The sequence below is a fragment of the Dipodomys spectabilis genome, unplaced genomic scaffold (genome assembly GCF_019054845.1).
Source record: "Dipodomys spectabilis isolate Male_0828 unplaced genomic scaffold, ASM1905484v1 ptg000001l, whole genome shotgun sequence".
In the NCBI taxonomy this organism is placed as follows: domain Eukaryota; kingdom Metazoa; phylum Chordata; class Mammalia; order Rodentia; family Heteromyidae; genus Dipodomys; species Dipodomys spectabilis.
In genome coordinates, this window is record NW_024870678.1 from 10,859,293 (window position 1) to 10,878,772 (window position 19,480).

Below are 19,480 nucleotides of genomic sequence, written 5' to 3' on the forward strand. Positions count from 1 at the left end.
TCAACATCATTCACCTCACTTCAGTTCATCATATTGGCAACCTTTAATTTAACAAATACAAAAGAGAAGATATCTTGAGGGAATACATTTGTATCGTTTGTACACTTGCTACAGTATATTAATACACTATATGAAAGTATCTAATGTATTAATTTAACTTTATCATAGTATGTATGTGATAAAACATGGTGCTATCTATAGCTTCAGGTTTCCACTTGGGAGTCTTGAAACATACCTCTTGTGGATAAGAGAGATCCATTGTACTTGAAATATTCATCCAGGAAGAATGTTACAACAATAGAATCTAAATGCCTAGCTGGGCACTGGTGGCTCACGCCTGTAATCCTAGCTCCCAGAGGCTGAGATCTGAGGATCATGGGTTGAAGACAGCCTGGGCAGGAAAGTCTATGAGCCTATTTCCAATTAATCACCAAAAAGCTGGTGGATCAAGTGGTAGAGTGAAAAAGTTCAGAGACAGGGGCCAGGCCCTGAGTTCAAGCTCCAGGACTGGAATAAATTAAAAAAAAAAAAACCCTCAATATAAATGATAGCTTATCTATTCCTGGATAAATATTGCTATTGAATTAAGGAAAAGTTCAATCTATATTATCTATATTAGATTACATATAATATAGTAAGCACTGATATTCTAATTGTCATAAATAAATGGATAGAAATCGTAGCAATTTTAGTACAGGTGTATCAATCAATTCTTTCAACTCCTGCTAAGTCACATGCCAAATTTTTTTTTTTTTTTTTTTTTGGTGGATCGTGGGCCTTGAACTCTGGGCCTGAGTGCTGTCCCTCAGCTCTTCAGCTCAAGGCTAGCACTCTACCACTTGAGCTACAGCGCCGCTTCCAGTTTTCTGTTGGTTTATTGGAGATAAGATTTTCACGGACTTTCCTGCCTGGGCTGGCTTTGAACTGTGATCCTCAGATCTCAGCCTCCTGAGTAGCTAGGATTACAGGCATGAGCCACCAGCACTCGGCCTACATGTCAAAATTTTTATAGTGATTTACCATTAAAAATATTTGAAATACACTAACAGCTGACAACTCAATTATGTTGCCTTCAGTCTTGACCTTGACTTGCAAAAGTATCTCTTACCCTGTCATTAATGTTATTTTCTTTCTCCATTTATAGATAGTATGCTGAAAAGTACTATGATTAATTTGATTCATATTTATCTACAAATGCAATAGATTGTATTAATTTTTTCTTGCACTTTGTACTATTGTTAAAACCTCAAAATGCAGAATTAGCTAATTTATGGAAAATATGGATTATTTATCTGCTTAACAATAACTCATACAGTCAACCAGTCAGTCAAATCACAGTCACTGTCAGAAAAAAACCTGACTTCATTTCTTAGTTCAAATATGTGTGTTAGCAAATGTCTTCATGAAATCTTTTCACATCCGAATTAATTCTAAATAGATAATCTTAACATAGAGCCCTGACGACAGTTTATGACCTGGTTGAAATAAAGTGACTTTGTAGTTCTCTAAATGATAAGAAACTTGTATGGAAAAATTGGAGGAACCATAAAAGTAAATAAATATTCCTTCTCAAACATGTCGCTACATTTTATAGAAGTTGGACTTCAGAAGTTGAGAACAAAGGGATAGGCATACAGAAAAAAAAAAACAAAAAAAACAAAGCAGGCACTCTTAATGCAAGAATAGGCCTTGGAAGTCAAAATGTAAAACCCTGACAGAAAAATCAGTAGTTATTCTTAGGGGAAAATTAAAGAGGAAAGAAACATAGATGTCAATGAGATGTCACAGAAAATCCTGTGATGAATTCAGATTTTAAAGGACTCAAAAAGTGGGAATGAGAGAGGTTTGGGAAAATTTAAGACAGTTTAAAAGTGAGCAAAAACAAAAGTCCTGCAAAAAGACTGCTGCACAGGGCAAGGGAGCAAGAAGGACAAGGAAGAAGAGAACCTACCATGTCTGTCTGCGTTGTACTAATTGAGAGGATTACTGTATCTCTATTCAATTATTTTCCCTCTGTACTCAAAAGTAGGATAATTAGTTTTCCAACTATAAAAGTAGAACAAAAGTTTAAAAACCAAGAGCAATCAATAAAACACACTAATCTCTTTTTACATAAAATAATTTTAATTTCAATTAAATGATCCTGGCATTTACTGAAAGGATTTGCAAACAAAATCATAAAATATCCAGTTAAAATGCTTAAAGATACACTGATTAACCAAGTGGTAATAAGAGGCTAATAATTTTATAAAAATTATATATTTGTAGATCCTCAACATTGAATGTTGTCATCCTTAATATCAATGTTGAAAACTTAGAAGTAAAAACTGTAATAAAGAATAGCTTAATGAGTTCTTAGAAATAAATGCCTCTGTCTTCCTGTCTGTAGGGTCAACCACAATCTCTAGGTATAAGCCACAGAGTTTCCTTACAATGTATAGTGGTTCAAACAAGAATCATCATTGTGCACGCTTGCATATGCTCACCATGTGCAAGGGACTGGGGCCAAGGCCAAGTCATCACTGTTGCCCAAGAAACCTTTCATTGGCTGGAATTGGGATGGCACAGTCTACATTTTGTTCTAATCCTTAGTTCTAGTAATTTTACACACCTGAATGAATACAAAAGGCTACAGTAAAAACACCAGTTTCTATATACACTTTCTTGGTTTCTCTGTTAGTCTAAAAGGCTAGTATAGCAGGAAGATAGATGTTTTGGTATAAAGATTCTTCCCTAATTCTTGTTTGGTCTCTGACAGGTCCTTGCTGCTTTTTTATGGAGCTGGAGTTTTAGGACATTTGGGGAAGTTCCTGAATTTGACCCAAATCTCTTATTTTGCTGATGTCTATCTCTGTTGAAAAGCCAGGGTATGTTTTTTTATTGATCATTCCTTCTGTAGAGAGAGTTATTGGCTTTCTCAGCAACATTTATGGCTTTTAGTCTCTGCCTTGTGGAAAAAGATGGATTATCCAACTTTCAATATTTGGCCATTATACATTATTATCTTTCTCTTGTGGTGAAAAGCATGAAGCACGAAAGGTTTGTAGGAATTCATTAGTTTTCCATGTTAAAATTATTTGAAAATAACTTTTTTTTTCCTGACTGGAGGTTAAACCCATGATCTATGACTTGCTAGGGAAACTCTCTAATACCCAAGCCACGAATTCATACATGAAATCCCTTGAGTAAGGTGTGTGTGGTGTGTGTGTGTGTGTGTTTTGTGTGTATGTGTGTGTGTTTCTGTATTGGAATGTTTCAGGGTGTACTATAGGTCCCATATAGCCATCTCTTAGTTTCCTTTATTACCAGACTAGCAACTTAAACTGTTTTAGTAAAGACTGGATGTGAAAGCTGAAGTGCTTTGCTAACACACACACATCAAAGGAACCAAAGTATATATTCCCCCATGTGTTTCAGATACTTTTTCCCTTCATGTCTGATACCAGTCCAGGAGAGTGATAGAATGTGATACCTCACAACTTGAAGATTAAACACCTTCTTGGCTGGCATTTCTGTTTCATACCACCCAATATTATAAGCAACTTGTGTCATGTCATGTACACTCTTGTTCTGTCTGAGCAATAAGACTTTTCTAAAAAGCATTTTCCTGCAAATAAGTAAACTCTGCCTTGTCTTTGTCATGAGCTTAGTTTCAGAACGAATAGCTTTGTTGGACAGTGAGATAAGATTATAATGGAGTCTATAATAATAGTGCCAATCACAAATGGTAGAAAGGCTGTTATCCTTAGACTGCTGTATTTGTAAATCATGCTAGATTTCCCATGGCTTAATCTAAAAAATGCCACCTTGTCAGTTGTAGAGGTTTACATTTTAAGTTCCCAAGAATAAAATGTTTTAGAAAGAACATTCTATTCTTCTTTACTGTGTAATAAATGAGTTCCAGAAGGAACTCAATAATTATCCAGAGAGCTATTTCACTTCTATGCCTAATTTTGTATGTCAGGATTCTATCATGTTCACTTCTGTGCATCCTGACTCTTTCTTTCACTGAAAGTGGCAATTTTTTTGTTTCTGTTTTTGCTTTACTTTACTTAATGCTTGAGTTGGAGGTAATTGTTCTGATACTGATAGAAAGCTGTGGTTCAGGGCAGATTTATAAGGAGGAGGTAGTAAGCCTGAAGATCACTTATGGGTTAGGAATCAGGAAGACTTGGAGGTGGGTATTAAAAAGAGGAGAAAAAAAAAAGAAAAAGAGTAGAAAGGTCCAGGGAAGGAAATGCTTCCCAACATTTTAGATTGTTTTTAAATAGAATTTTAGAATTGATAACTTCTTAAAAAACAAGGCATCACAAAAATCAAAATGTGTATTTTATTTGCATATGTCTTGGAAATGTCTTGATTTTTTTGTGTGTGTGACTGTGTCTTCTCATAATTGGTTTTAACGATTTTGTGTGTCCTTTTATGTCTCCTCTGTACAACTCTATGTCTGACTACAAATCAGGTAGTTAGCAGAAAGGAATTGTAGACTGTTTCTCTGTGGAGACATGGCTCACTTCAAAACATGCTCTTGGGTGATGTGGTCTGAATGTTTGAGTTGCTGTGAGTTCACATGTTGACATCCTAATTCCTAAAGGGTTAATATTAGAAGGTTAGATCTTTGGATGTGTTTAGAACACGAAGAAAGAGCTCCTACAAATGGGATAAGCAGTCTTTTAAAAGAAGACCCAAAGAGGCCCTTTGTCCTTTACAACAAATGAGGATACAAGGCAGTGCTAAGTAGGAAGGAGAAAGCAAGCTCTCAACACCCTTGTTTCTCACAGTCTATAATAAGAGAAATACATTTCTCTTGTTCATAAACTTCTTAGTTTTGGTTTATTTTTTCTGGGCTGGTACCAGAGCTTGAAGTCTGGGTCTGGGTACTGTCCCTCAAGATTGGCATTCTACTACTTGAGTCACAGAGCCACATTTTGCTTTTTGGTAATTAATTGGAGAAAAGCTTCTCAGAGACTTTGCTGACCAGGCTAGCTTTGTTCTGTGGTCCTCAGATCTCAGTCTACTGAGTAGTTAGAATTACAGGTGTGAGCCACCAGTACCCAGCTTAGCTTCTTAATTTTTGATAACAGCAGTACAACCATACTAAGATACTATTAAGGGTTAATCATAAGTTTAGGAATCTAAAAGCTAATAATGGTAGCTTTGTAAACAGCCACTTACCACTTAGATGATTCTTAATATTTAAAAGCATCCTTTAGAGATATTATAAGGAAAGGACTGTCAAATATTGTCTCACAAGAATCATCAGGATATTTTTGTTAGTCACAGAAATTTAAAGACAAACAAAATGAAGCTAAGAGAAACTGAACATGGTGGATTAAGTTTTTATTAAATGACTCGAATGTGAAATCATGATTCTTGAATGTCAGTTTTGGAAGTTCTGGATTTTGCTACCTATTTCCTATCATGTGACTATTCCTTACCTACTTTATCTTTTCTCCTGGATGCTTGTGAGATTTTTCCAAAACTTTCAATCACAAATTGCTCCTTGTAGCAAAGTAGTTAACGAAATCAAAAGATGACCACTTTATCAATGAAGAAGTTCTGAAAGATAAAAAGCATTTAAGATAACTTACTACATGATGACTTATTTTGTATCTTGCTTTTCATTGTAGAGCACTTCCACAGATATTTGCTTTGTAACTTTACAAACAACAACAACAACAACAACAAAACAAACCTTGTCAATTAAGCATATGAACTCCACTTCATGCAAGAGATTCCTGAAGCTCAGAATGTTACAGATGAATTGTAAGTAGTGGGACTAGTCTTAGGACCAAGTCTTCTTGACTCCAAACCCATTGTTTTTTGCAATCACTCTTCTCAAATTCACTTTGGAGTGCTTAATTGCCCTGCCTCCCTCTACCTCTTTTGGTTGCCTGTCAAATTTTCATTCCAGCTTAGGTAATAGGGATGTGATTTTTTAAATTCTAAGATTTTTTTAAATTCTTTTTTGTATTGTTTTTAAAAATTAATTTTATTGTAAAGGTGATTTTTAGTATTTTTTTTTTTGGGTCCGGTCATGGGGCCTGAACTCTGGGCCTGGGCGCTATCCCTCAGCTTTTCAGTTCAAGGCTAGCACTCTACCACTTGAGCCACAGTGCCACTTCCGGGTTTTTTCTTTTTGCTTATGTGGTGCTGAGGAATCGAACCCAGGGCTTCATGCATGCAAGGCAAGGGCTCTACCACTGAGCCACCTTCCCAGCCCTGATTTTTAGTATTGTACCAATAGCCTTTGGAATTCTAAGAATTTAGAGTATAGAATTCCCAACATAGTGCTGCAATTCGAAAGGCATTTCTAAGAGATATCAATAAAAAGGGTGAACCAATGCAACAGTGATTCTTACAAGAAAATATGTTGGAAATTATCTGTACAATTTGGGAGGGAAGGACAGGGGAGGGGCAGAGGCAGAGAAAGCAGGAGAAAAATGAGGGAGGGAGTAACAAGTTTGACAAGAAATGTACTTACTACCTTACCTATGTGACTGCAACCATTCTGTACATCACCTTGACAATAAAATTAAATTTAAAAAAAAGAAAGGATAATATGCTCTTCCCTAGCAGTAAGCTGGGAGAGAAATGTCATGTTAGAGCCAAACAGGCTTGTTAGAACTGATTGTTGAGTTTACAGCAATTTTACTAAATAGCTTTTAAAAAAATTACATAAATTTCTTATTGGACACTGTATTAAACAAAACACATTGGGCTGGGAATGTGGCTTAGTGGTAGAGTGCTTGCCTAGCATGCATGAAGCCCTGGGTTTGATTCTTCAGTACCACAGAAACAGAAAAAGCTGGAAATAGTGCTTTGGTGCCAGTGGTAGAGTGCTAACCTTGAGCCAAAGAAGCTCAGGGACAGTGCCCAGGCCCAGAGTTCAAGCCCCATGACTGGAAAAAAACAACAAAAAATGTAATACTCAAGATATCCCTTTCTACTTTTTTCCTATTATCTCTGCTATCACTATTATTTATATCTGTTGGTTCTCTGTGGTAGAAATATTATACAGTGTTCCACTTGTCTCATTGACCATGACAGATGTATTTATGTCATGGAAGCCACAAATGCTACAAATTTTTGCGGGTGAGGCTTAAAAAGTAATAGGTGCTGGTGACTCATGTCTGTAATCCTAGCTACTCAGGAGGCTGAGATCTGAGGATCAGGTTCAACCCTAGCATAGGTAAAAAGTCTGTGAGGCTCATCTCCAATTAACCTTCAGAAAACAGGAAGTGGTGCTGTGGCTCAAAGCGGTAGAGCACTAGCCTTGAGTGATAAAGCTCAGGGACAGGGCCCAAGCCATGAGTTCAAACCCCACAACCAACAGAAAAAAAAATAATGGCCTAAGTATTAATGATGTTGTTTAAATTTAAAAATGCATTGTCTTTAACTATTCCGTTGTAAATACCACATCAAATTAAAATTGTATTCCTCTGATCTTTGGAAGGTATTTCTTTAACAAAGACGTTTCTTGTATCATTGAACATTACCCCCTACCCCCATGCATGCACATACACATGCAAGCAACTGCAAGTATGTGTCTATGTGCTTTGTTGTTTTTCTTTAGTCCTATTCTATAATGTAAGAGAAAATACCAAAGCATTTATATCAGAATTGCATGCACTAGTCAGTGACTTGATTGACTTCTATTTCAGATTGGATTGTAATTAGGTTTCTATATACGGGCATATTTTGTGGCAGTATTGCTGGTATTAGAATGAAAAAAAACTGATAGAGGAGCTTAAGAAACAGCAAGGCACACTGAAACAATTGACATGAAATTTACAGCGAAGGTCATTGAAAATTTCAATACATTTTGTAATCTTAGAGCTATCATATTTAGAATACTTAAAGAAAACACTTATTAGTACATCAAAAAGTAGAAGGTATGCTTCCTTGGAAGATAAGCACTCTTATAAATGAGAGAATAGCTGAAAATCCACGCCTGTCCCTTTGCAATTCTATTTGTATAGGAACTCAGTGTGTGCATAATAATACTGATTTTATGAAACATACCTATGTGTCCTTTCTCTATATTTATTGGGGAAAGAACCTATTCTGTTTTTCTCCTGTAGGGTCTCAGCAACAACTGCTGGAAATGTTTCACCTTGTAAAAATGTCACTGATTTGGCCAGGCACCTGTGAGCAGCACCCGTGGGCAGCACCCATGCCCAGAGTTCAAGCCCCACGCTCGAAAAAAAAGTCACCTATTTACATAGACAAATGGGAGATAAAAAGCTCTGTTAGGTGAAAGTTAGCTTTGTAGTCTTGGCCCATGTTCTGCCTCAATGCTATTCTTCATTTGTGCCTAAGACAATGATGTTTACCTTCTTTAACTAACCCTTACTACTCTGGCCATAATTAACCTATGTGTTTACTTTCTTCCCTTGGGGGTTGGCATTATATTATACTATTGTAATAATGGTCACCAAGGACTTAATGTCTTTCTCTCAACAGACTTATCTATATATGAATATAAATGTAATATGCAATATATAAATATAAATAATATATTATTTTATATAAAATACATATGTGTGTCCATATATATATATATATATATATATATATATATATATATATTAGGGCATATCCATGCTTGATCATGAATTAATGCCAATTGATAATCCAAGGACTGACTGTAACAACATGGCATAATGTTAGTGAGGATAAATATTTAATAAATAACTTTTTTCATAAGACATCTTCCTTTCTACATTCCTTCAGTAGCACTATTTCTAATGTCTTCTTATTAAAAGCCAAATTAGTCACATGATTACTTCTTCCTTTTATGAACTTCTGACTTAAAAATCAATTTATATAAAATCCAAAATTGTAGATTGAGTATCTACCAATTTTATGGTAAGCTATTTTGGGTTTTAGAGCTGGCTTAGTTTGCCATTCATATATGCCCCATTGATTTTTATTTGGGGTTCAGATTGTACTGCAGTTAATCAAACTTAAGTTCTATTTGTAAAGGCCTTGATGAGACAGCAGAAATGTCAGAATAGAAGAAGGAATCATGAGACACCATGGTCTTTTGATTTTCCAATTGAAGAGTAGAGGTTAGTTCAAGGTCAAGGAAGGAAAGGATACTTTGTTTCTGAGAAACTTGCTGAGGTAAATTGAAGAATTTTATTGAAAATTTATTTCTATTTTTAAACATGATAAGGATATTATAATGATTTGAATAGGAATATAAGGATTTTAATATTTAGTATATGAAATAGGTGTCTAAATATATAGCATCATAGAGAGAGATAGGGTAGTAAAGGCAATTTGTTGTCAGGCAGCCTGGGTTCCCATCATTAGTTTTCTGTCTTTAGGAAACAAACCATGTCTCCTAGTCTCAACTGTATTATCTAAAAAACAGAGATAATTTTTAATGTGCCCACTACATTGAGTCCTTTTTTTAGAAATATTTAGGATAATAGATATAAAATGTTTAGTAATATTTATACTCGGCTTTTAATGACAGAATGATACCAAACATAATATTGCTGTGAGGTAGCAAGTTGAGAAGTCATTTACTTTTTGTGAAATTTTTTTTTAATCTTTAAGTAGTCATACAAAGGAGTTAGGATTCAACATGCCAATTTATGGGTACAGTGCATCTTGGTCAATGTTGCCTCTTCCATCATTCTCTCCATCATCTATTCCTTCCCCATCTACCTTCTTTAATTACCTTGCTTTTACATCATGGATTACAGTAATATCCTGAGTTATTTTCTGAAATGATGTTGTTTCATTAAGATATTTTAACAAACTTCAAACAGATTGGTCTATACAAAAATTATTTGAGGAGTTTTTGAGAGTGTTTTAAATATCCTTAGTGTGTGAAATTTGTACAATTGAAAATCATTACAATTACAATGGGGAGTTAAAAACTTCATTATTAATAAAATATGTAAATTTTATGCTCCAAGAAATTCTCAAGCTCTTAGGACAGACCTCAGTAGAAGGTTTGAGTACAACAGTGTTATGGACTGTCATGGTATGTTATTTCAGTTAAATCCATCCAGAGTTTCCATTTCATATACATGAATGCTGTGAATTTGTACTTTTATCTGATTAAATACTAACTATAGTTTATAGATAGGCTCTATGGCCACTCCTGAGTTACCTATGCTTTTATGAAAAGATTTGTTATGAGTCTGTGACCACCCAGTCTACCTCTCTAGCTCCCTATTTGAAGTATGAGGTCCATCTTTCTACACATGACATTCATTGCTGCACTGTACTCTATTATCCTATGTGAAGTCATAGAGAAGGCCCTGGCCCATCCTTAGCTGTTGATTCCAGAGCCAAGCCCTTGAGCTAACAAAATTGTAAGCTAAGTAGCTTCATTTCTCTATTCTTCAGACATATGAGAAGTTCTGAAAAATTTTGCTTAATAAAATTTTCAGTGTTAGTTGAAGGGTAATTTATTTTCAGTAACTCATACTCTGAGAAAACTTAGTCTATTAGTGCTATTCTTTTCTTAAAAAATAGCACTGTCAAACAATTTAATGTTGGATTGTTTACATAAATATCTATATTATATATAAAACAATGTACCAACATTAATAAGTAAAGTATAGGAATCATTTATTCACATGTAATAAATATGTGATATATTAATCAAATGATAAACAGATTACCATTAGTATAACAATGTATTTGTTTAAAAGTGTGAATGCAAAGATATAGTAAGGCAAAAAAGACCAAAAGTAGTGTTGATTTCATGGAATTAGTGAGGTTGTGTTTAGCTTTAATTTTATTACTTCATTTTTACTTTCTACTTTTCGGCAGGGAACAGTCAGTCAGACCTAACAATAAAATAAAACCTTGATGCCGATGTTTCTGAGCAAAATGATTGAGCAGAAAACAATGTGAGCTTTCAAATACAAATCACTAGTGAACAGTATGTGTATGGCTTTGGGCTAGCTGAAGGTCTCTCTGGCCCTCTGATTCTGAGGCCTTTTTGGAGTGTTGCAGTTGTTGACAAGATGACGGAATGAAGCCTCCAATCAATCAAGTTCTACCTGGATGGATTTTCTCAAAGTAAAGAGCATACATATTAAAAATACCTGAAACCTATTGATCTTCACCTCCCCACAGGACTCTTCTAGAAATGCCCAACTCCTAATAGTAGAGCTTCACAAAATGAATAAAATATAAAAGAGAAAAAGAGAGGATCTTGCTAAAATCATAAACAATTTTGTAGACAGCATTGTCATCTGGGCTCTCCCAGCAAATGTGACTGTAAGGGTTTTTGTTTTTTTTCCAAACGATTATTCAGTATTCAGTATCAATAACAGTACTATCAGTGACATAATAGGGATATAAAAAGTTCTCAGCATAGCATCTCTTACAAATAAATCTTGAAAGGTACAAGATGGACTCATCAAATATCATCTAAGAGATGCTCACAACATTGAGATCATAAGCCAGGATATAATCCATCAGAGACAGCCCTTCACTTCAGGTAAGTAAGAAATGACATAACCTATACAATACATGGTACTGAAGAAAGTTTTATCATTCTCATTTTACTCATACTATTTTTTTTCTCAAAGAGAAAAAGATCCTGGAGTGAAAATTATCTTTATAGAGCTTAAATGCAATACTGCAAGGCAGCTGTTGTGTTTATATGTAATGATGAAAAAGAACAGGAAGACATGTGGGTTTCTATTACTGTGAGATTATTAATTTTTCAATATCTTGGTGACTGTTTTCTCTTGGGAAATGAATAGATCATTTATGCTATATTCGTATGATGATTTAGGGCTGCTGGCTAATTATGCATCTTGTGTAAAAGGGTAGATTATTAATTGATTGAAAGTTGTATATTTCAGAAGATAGGTAGCTTCCAAAAAAGATAGTTATTTTTTACTGATTAGCAAAGAACAGCTACGAATCTAACCTCATTCAATTCCCAGTTTTAGTTGACTATGCTGAGATTACTGTCCTTCACATGTACTTTTCTTTTTAATTGCTTTTGCTGCCTAATCACATTTTCATTCATAATTCTGGCTAGAGACTGCCAAAAACATTCATAGTTCATATGCTTTTATTTTACTTTCCATGTTGGGGATTGAACCTAAGGTCTCACCCAACCCACATACTTCTTGTGTTCTTTTCCTTGATTGTTTTGCTTTGATTTTGTTGCATGGCTTCAATCTCCTTTTCTTTCATCGAATCACATTTCGTTCTCTTCTGACCCCTCAGTACTTTTTCTTTCTCTTGACATGCTTCTTGTATGTCCCCATCCTTTCCATTGCTTCTTTTCTGTCCTGATTCTCTCTTCCTCTGCACAGCAACCTTACAGTTCTGATTTTTTTAATCCCCCTTTTCCTACAGTGTTTAATAGGTCTTCCCTTCATTATTGCTTCATTTTTCTACCGCTATTGCTTCTCTTCCACAAGAGCCACTGTGACACTTGTCTCTGGGCACACTTGAGACTCACTTAGAGCCATCTGGTATTGACAGCTGAAGAGGGTTGCGGACAAGGAGCACAAGGTAGAGTGAGTGCCGCTTGTGGACTGCTTAGCTAAGCTCTGGCTTGTGGCCAGAATCCGGCATCAATCAGTGTCTGGGAAAACTGAATTTCAATTGTTGAGGCTGGATGATATGTGCAATAAGCACAGCTTCTTTAGGTGATCTGGTATGTGCTGGGAAAGTATATGCTATTGCAGATTTGTGGAAACTGGATGAATTAGGTAGGGTTTGGTGCTGTTAAACGTGATGCTGATCCTAACAAGGTGAAGTTACAATCCCTGTCTACTCTATCACATCATTTATGCCAGACAGTATTGTCAAATGCCCCATCTGGGCTGCTTACTTAGAATTTCCTTCACAGGAACTCCAGTTATTGCTCTGTGCAACTTTACCACACCTTCTCCAGTTCCTGAGTCAATGCACAAAAGTCGGCTTGCCCTCTTTGCCCTCCAACCTTTCTTTTTACTTCCACGCATATGTTTTTGCAAGTATTTACTTGACCTCTTCTCTAAAAGTGTTTTCATTTTCAAAGAGTAACAGGACAGGTTTTCATGGGGTTACCTAATTTATGTAGTCTGAACCATCACCCCAAGTTTTCAGTGCCCTTGTTGAACCTTAACCTTGATTTCATATTGCTTATACATATTTTAATTACATTTACAAAATTTTAACTGATGCATAAAAAAGTTCTATTGGAGTATTATGTGATGTTTCTTTTGTATTTGTGCATATAGTAATGTTTAAGTCATGGTAAATATCTATCTCCTCAGATATTTATGATTTATCATTGAAAGTATTCCAAATTTTCTTCTTGCTTTCTGAAATGTATTGCCCATTATTATAATCTATATTGACCTTACTATACAGTAGTCTGTCTTCCTACACCTAACTTATCACTCACTGATCAGCCTCTATTCTTCCATACCCCATACTTTGCATATCTTCTGGTAATCACCTTTTGAATCCCAACTTCTGTGGGATCTTTATACATTCTTCATATAAATGACATTCTGTGAAACTATCTATATCTTCCTTATTTCATTTAAGGTAATAATTTCTAACTCTATCCATGAGGTAAAGCATGATGAGTTTAGTTTTATGGCTGAATACAATTCCATAATGTTTGGATACTATATTTTCTTGATTCTTTCATCAGTTAGTTATTGCTATTTCTTATTTATTGTAGATAATACAGCAATAACTATGTCTCCTTGACATACTCATTTTGTTAGTTTTAGATATCACCTAACCCAGCACAGAGAGTGATAGATTATTTTGGTAGGTCTTCTTTAATTTTCTGAGGAACCTATATGCTGATTTTTATAATGGTTATACTAATTTATATTACCATGAAGAATGTTCAACAGTTGCCTTTTCTTCGGTATTTTTGATAGTAGCCATTCTTCTTGGGCCGATACAATATTTACTAGATATATTACTTCCTCACGCAACAAATTGTTTCCTTTACTGTGCAGGTATGATTTTGTCTAATGTTATCCCATTTGTCAGTGTTTGCTTTTGTTTCCTGTGCTTTCTTGGACTTATCCTGATAGCCTTTGCCTGTCCTGCTATCTTGAGGGATTTAACCCATGTTTTCTTATAGTAGTTTGTCTTTTTTTTAATTTAGTTTTCTTTTTTGTACAGGGTGAGAAATATAGCTATGTTTCAATCAGGTGTGTGTAAATGTCTTTCCCATCATAATTTCTTGAAGAAACTTTTGTTTTCCAATGTATGTTATAAGGTACCTTTTGTGAGAATCAGTTGGCTATAATTGAATAGGTTTACTTCTAGCGTCTTTATCCTGTTTCATTGGTTTATGTATTTATTATCATGCCATTACCATGTTTCTTTAATCATCATGTCAGTGTAATATATTTTTAATCAGATATTTTGCTGCCTCAAAACCACTCCTTTGTTTTTAGGATTATTTTTGATTTTGGCTATTCATGGTCTTCTGTGCTCATAAGAATTTAAGGATCAATTTTTCTAGGGCTATAAAGAATACCATTGATATTTTATTACAGATTGCCTTTGATCTATACTTGTAGATCAGTTTCTTTAGTATAGATATTTTTAATGTTTTTTATTGTGGAAATGCTGTACAGAGGGGTTACAGTTACATGAGCAAGGTAATGAGCACATTTCTTATCAAGCATTGTTGTTTCCTCTGTTTTTCCCCTACCATCCCTTTCATCTCCACCTCCACAACTATACTTTCCCCACCCCCGGCTAAATTGTAAAGTCCATTTTTCAACATAGTATCTTGTACATCTCATTGTTGCAATGAGTCAACTTATATCCCCATTTAAACATTTTGTTTCTTCCATTACCCTCCTCAAATTATACCGACATCAAATACAGTGAAAACAGGAGGAGGAACATACAAAGCAACCAAAAAAATCACATGGTACCTTATAAATACATTAGAAACAATTGCAAGAAAGAAAAAAACTCTTGTGTCCCTATCTTGGGGTTCATTTCTCTTAACTTCATCTTATCTGGTCATATGTACATAGCTGGATCAAAGACCATGGCATCAAAGCAGACACTCTGAAAACATTACAGGAAGGAATAGGAGAAACCCTAGGTCTCCTTGGCACAGGCCAAAATTTTCTTTAAGAGAGACCCAGAAACACAACCAAATCAAAGAAAGGTTGGACAAATGAGATTGCATGAAGCTGCAGAGCTTCTGCATGGCAAAGGACATAGCTAGAAAGAACAATAGAAAGCCCATGGATTGGAAGAAGATCTTCACTAGCCATAGAACAGACAAGGGTTTCATATCTAAAATATACTTGGAACTCAAAAAATTAAACCCCCCCAACAACATATCCTCAAAGAAACATCTGCCCGATAAATAAGTGGGCTAAAGACTTAAACAGAAACTTCGCTGAAGAGGAAATAAGAATGGCCAATAGACACATGAAGAAATGTTCAACTGCTCTAGCCATAAAAGAAATGCAAATCAAAACAACATTGAGATTCCACCTCATCCCAGTTAGAATGGCTATAATCAAGAACTCTAATAACAACAGATGCTGGAGGGGATGTGGACAGAAGGGAACCCTATTTCATTGTCGATGGGAGTGTAAACTTGTTCAACAACTTTGGAAAGCAGTATGGAGGTTCCTCAAAAGTCTCCACATAGAGCTCCCCTATGACCCAGAAATCTCACTTTTGGGCATTTACCTAAATGATCACAAACACAGACCATACTAAAGCTATCAGCAGGACTATGTTTATTGCAGCATTATTTACCATAGTTAAGGCATGGAACCAACCTAGATGTCCCTCAGTAGATGAATGGATCAAGAAAATGTGGCATATATACACAATGGAATTTTATGCCTCCATCAGAAAGAATGATATTGCCCCATTTATTAGGAAATGGTAAGATTTGGAATAAATTATATTAAGTGAAGTAAGCCAGGCCCAAAGAAACATAGGTCCCATGGTTTCCCTTATTTGCAATAACTAGTATATGTCTGAGAAAAGCAGAAAAGGTCAGATAAGATGATGTTAGGCAAAATGAACCCCAAGATAAGGATACAAGTGGTTTTTTTTCTTTCTTGCTATTGTTTCTAACATATTTAGAAGGTGATTGTTTTGTTGCTTTTTATGTCCCTCCCCCACGGTATAACCTCTGTTTTCACTGTATTTGATTTTGGTATAATTTGTGGAGGGGAAGAGAAAAACAAATGGTTTAAATAGGGATACAGGTGGACCAATTGCAATAATGAGATGTGCAAAATGCTATGTTGAAAAACGAATTTTACTGGGTTGGGGAGGGCGAGTGTAGTCGTGGAGATGGGAGGGCAGGGATGGTAGGGGAAAATCAAAGGAGGAGGCAACAATGCTTGATAAGAAATGTACTCATTACCTTGCTCATGTAATTGTAACCCCTCTGTATGGTATTTTCACAATTAAAAACTTATTTAAAAAGAAGAAACTGTGGTATACACACATACACACACAAACACACACACACAATGAAATTCTATGCCTCCTTCAGGAAGAATGACATTGCCCTATTTGTTAGGAAATGGAAAGATTGGAAAAAATATATTGAGTAAGCAGGTCCAAAGAAACATAGGTTCCATAGTTTCCCTTATTTGCAATGACTAGTATATGTCTGGGACAAGTAGAAAAGGTCAAAAGCTATGTACATATGACCAGTACAGATACAATACTAATATAATAATAATACTTCATACTAATACTAATACAATACAATACTAATTCTTTAAATCCATAAATATGGAAAATCTTCCATTGTATGTTCATGGATGTGTGTGTATACATATGTGTCTTTCAACTTCTTACATCAGTGCTCTATGAATTATGATTCAAGAAGGCATCATCCGTTCCTGTGTGTATGTTTCCAGCCTGAAGTTCTACCCTCACAGATTTCAGACTTGCTATCCTAAAATCACATAGCCAGTTCTTTAAATTATATATACATGCATGCATGCATGCATGCATACATACATACATACATCACACATACATACATTGTTTTCCTCCTGGTTGGTTCTCAATCTTGATTCTCTGGAGAAGTTAAAGTAATCAGTGATTCAGAGAGAAGTGAACCTAACTTTAAGCTTCTTCAAATATTTATTTCACAGATAAGGGATAGTTCTCGTAGATATTAATTTATATTTAAGGTGAATATTTGGGTCTTTAAGAATGCCTTAAGGAAAAAAATATTATTTATCTCTTTGCTAAATTCTGTATTATGATTTACCATTTTGTTTGTGTTCCTTGTGTCAATTTTCTAACAATTTGAGTGATATGCTAAACTATTTTTGGTGCTTTTGTTGTAATGTTGCTTTATATGCACTGAGATCCTTTGAACCTTTGTAGAAAAATCTAGGCATCTGGTTGGTCATGGTATGCAGTGAGAAATCACAAATGGAAACTACTCAATCCTTTCTTCATCACAAATTTGGCTTTACTGATAAAGTATTCAAAACAAGAATAGTGGCCAATTACGTCTTGATTTTCACAAAAAAGAAAAATACTAAAAAATACTGAGACACAATGAAATAGAAATGGAGTGAAATAGAGAAACTTCCCTTGCCTGTTCAAAGTAAAATTTATCCAACTTTATTCGGTTTTTGAGAAAGCCTACCATTGATAAAATGTTTTAAATTTAAATACATTATATTACATTTTATTGGTTTGAATGGAATAGAACTGAAGACCCAGAAATGAACCCATGGATCTATGGCCACCTAACATTTGTTAAGGGAGCTAGTAAAATAGGATGGAAGAAAGACAGCCTTTTCAACAAAAGGTGTTGACAGAATTGGCTAAACATGTGTAGAAAACTAAAGTTAGATTCTTATATGTCACCCTGCGCCAGAATCAATTCCAAATAGATCAAAGTCCTCAAGGTAAAAGCAGATACCCTGAAAACATTACAGGAAGGTATAAGAGAAACACTAGGGCTCCTTGGCATAGGTCGAAACTTTCTTAATAAAGACCAAGAAACACAACAAATAAAATAAAGTTTAGATAAAGGGGATTGCATTCAACTACAGAGCTTCTGCATGGCAAAGGACATAGCTAGAAGATAAATAGAAAGCCCACAAATTGGAAGATCCTCACTAGCTATATAACAGACAAGTACCTCATATCTAAAATATACTTAAAGCTCAAAAACTTAAATCCCCTAAAAATGAATCTCTCAAAGAAACAACCACCCCATTAACAAGTGGGCTAAAGACTTACAGACTTCTCTGAATAGGAAATAAGAATGGCCAATAGACACATGAAGAAATGCTCAACTTCTCTAGCCATAAAGAAGTGGAAATCAAAACCACATTGAAATTCCATCTTACCCCAGTTAGAATGGCTATAATTAAGAAAACTAATAACAACAAATGCTGTCAGGGATTTGGCCAAAAAGGAATGCTACTACACTGTTGGTGGGAATGTACACTTGTTCAACAGCTATGGAAAGCAGTATGGAGGTTCCTCAAAAGACTAGACATAGAGCTCCCCTATGACCCAGCAATCCCACTCCTGGTCATTTATTCAAATAACCACATACAAGGCCAACATTATTTACCATAGCTAAGACATGGAACCAACCCAGATGTCCCTCAGTAGATGAATGGATTAAGAAAATGTGGTATATATACACAATGGAATTCTATGCCTCCATCAGAAAGAATGACATCACCCCATTATTAAGGAAATGGAAAGACTTGGAAACAACCATATTAAGTGAAGTAAGCCAGACACAAAGAAATGTGGGATCCATGATTTCCTTCATTTGTAATAATTAGTATATGTCTAGGATAGTCCTAGTAGAGGCTCACTATAGCTCAATAGCTATGTACATATAATACATAAGATGATCCTAATCAAAATGAACTCCAAGATATGGAAGTTTTTCTTTGTTGTTGCTAATGCACTGTGTGAAGTTATTTCTTTTTTCTTTTGTTATTTTCCCCCTTTGGTTTATCCCTTGTTGTCACTGTATTTGATTTTGGTACCCTGTGCCTTATATATTTGTTTATCTGATTTGGGAAAGGGAAGGGGAATAACAGAATGGTGAGACAAAGGACAAAGGATGAACAAATGCAACAGAGATATTCACAAGACAATATGTTGGAAATGAACTTTACAACTTTGAGGCGGAAAGGAGTTGGGGGGAGGGAAAGTGGGAGAAAATCGAGGGAGTGGTAATACTGTTTGACAAGAAATGTACTCATTACCTTACATATATCTCCAACCCTCTGTACATCACCTTGACAATAAAATTAAACTTAAAAATGAAAAAAATGTTAGTTTATTTTGATTTGTTAATGGTATTTTTTAACACACGTACTCTTTTGTAATTCAGCCACTGGTCATTGGGAAAATATTACTTCAAAAAATAAAAGTAATGGTTCCAATGTTGACAAAAATAGAATCTCACTGAATAATATCAGTACTGATATTATCAGAAATACCTGTACATATTGGGAAACCCTTACACTTA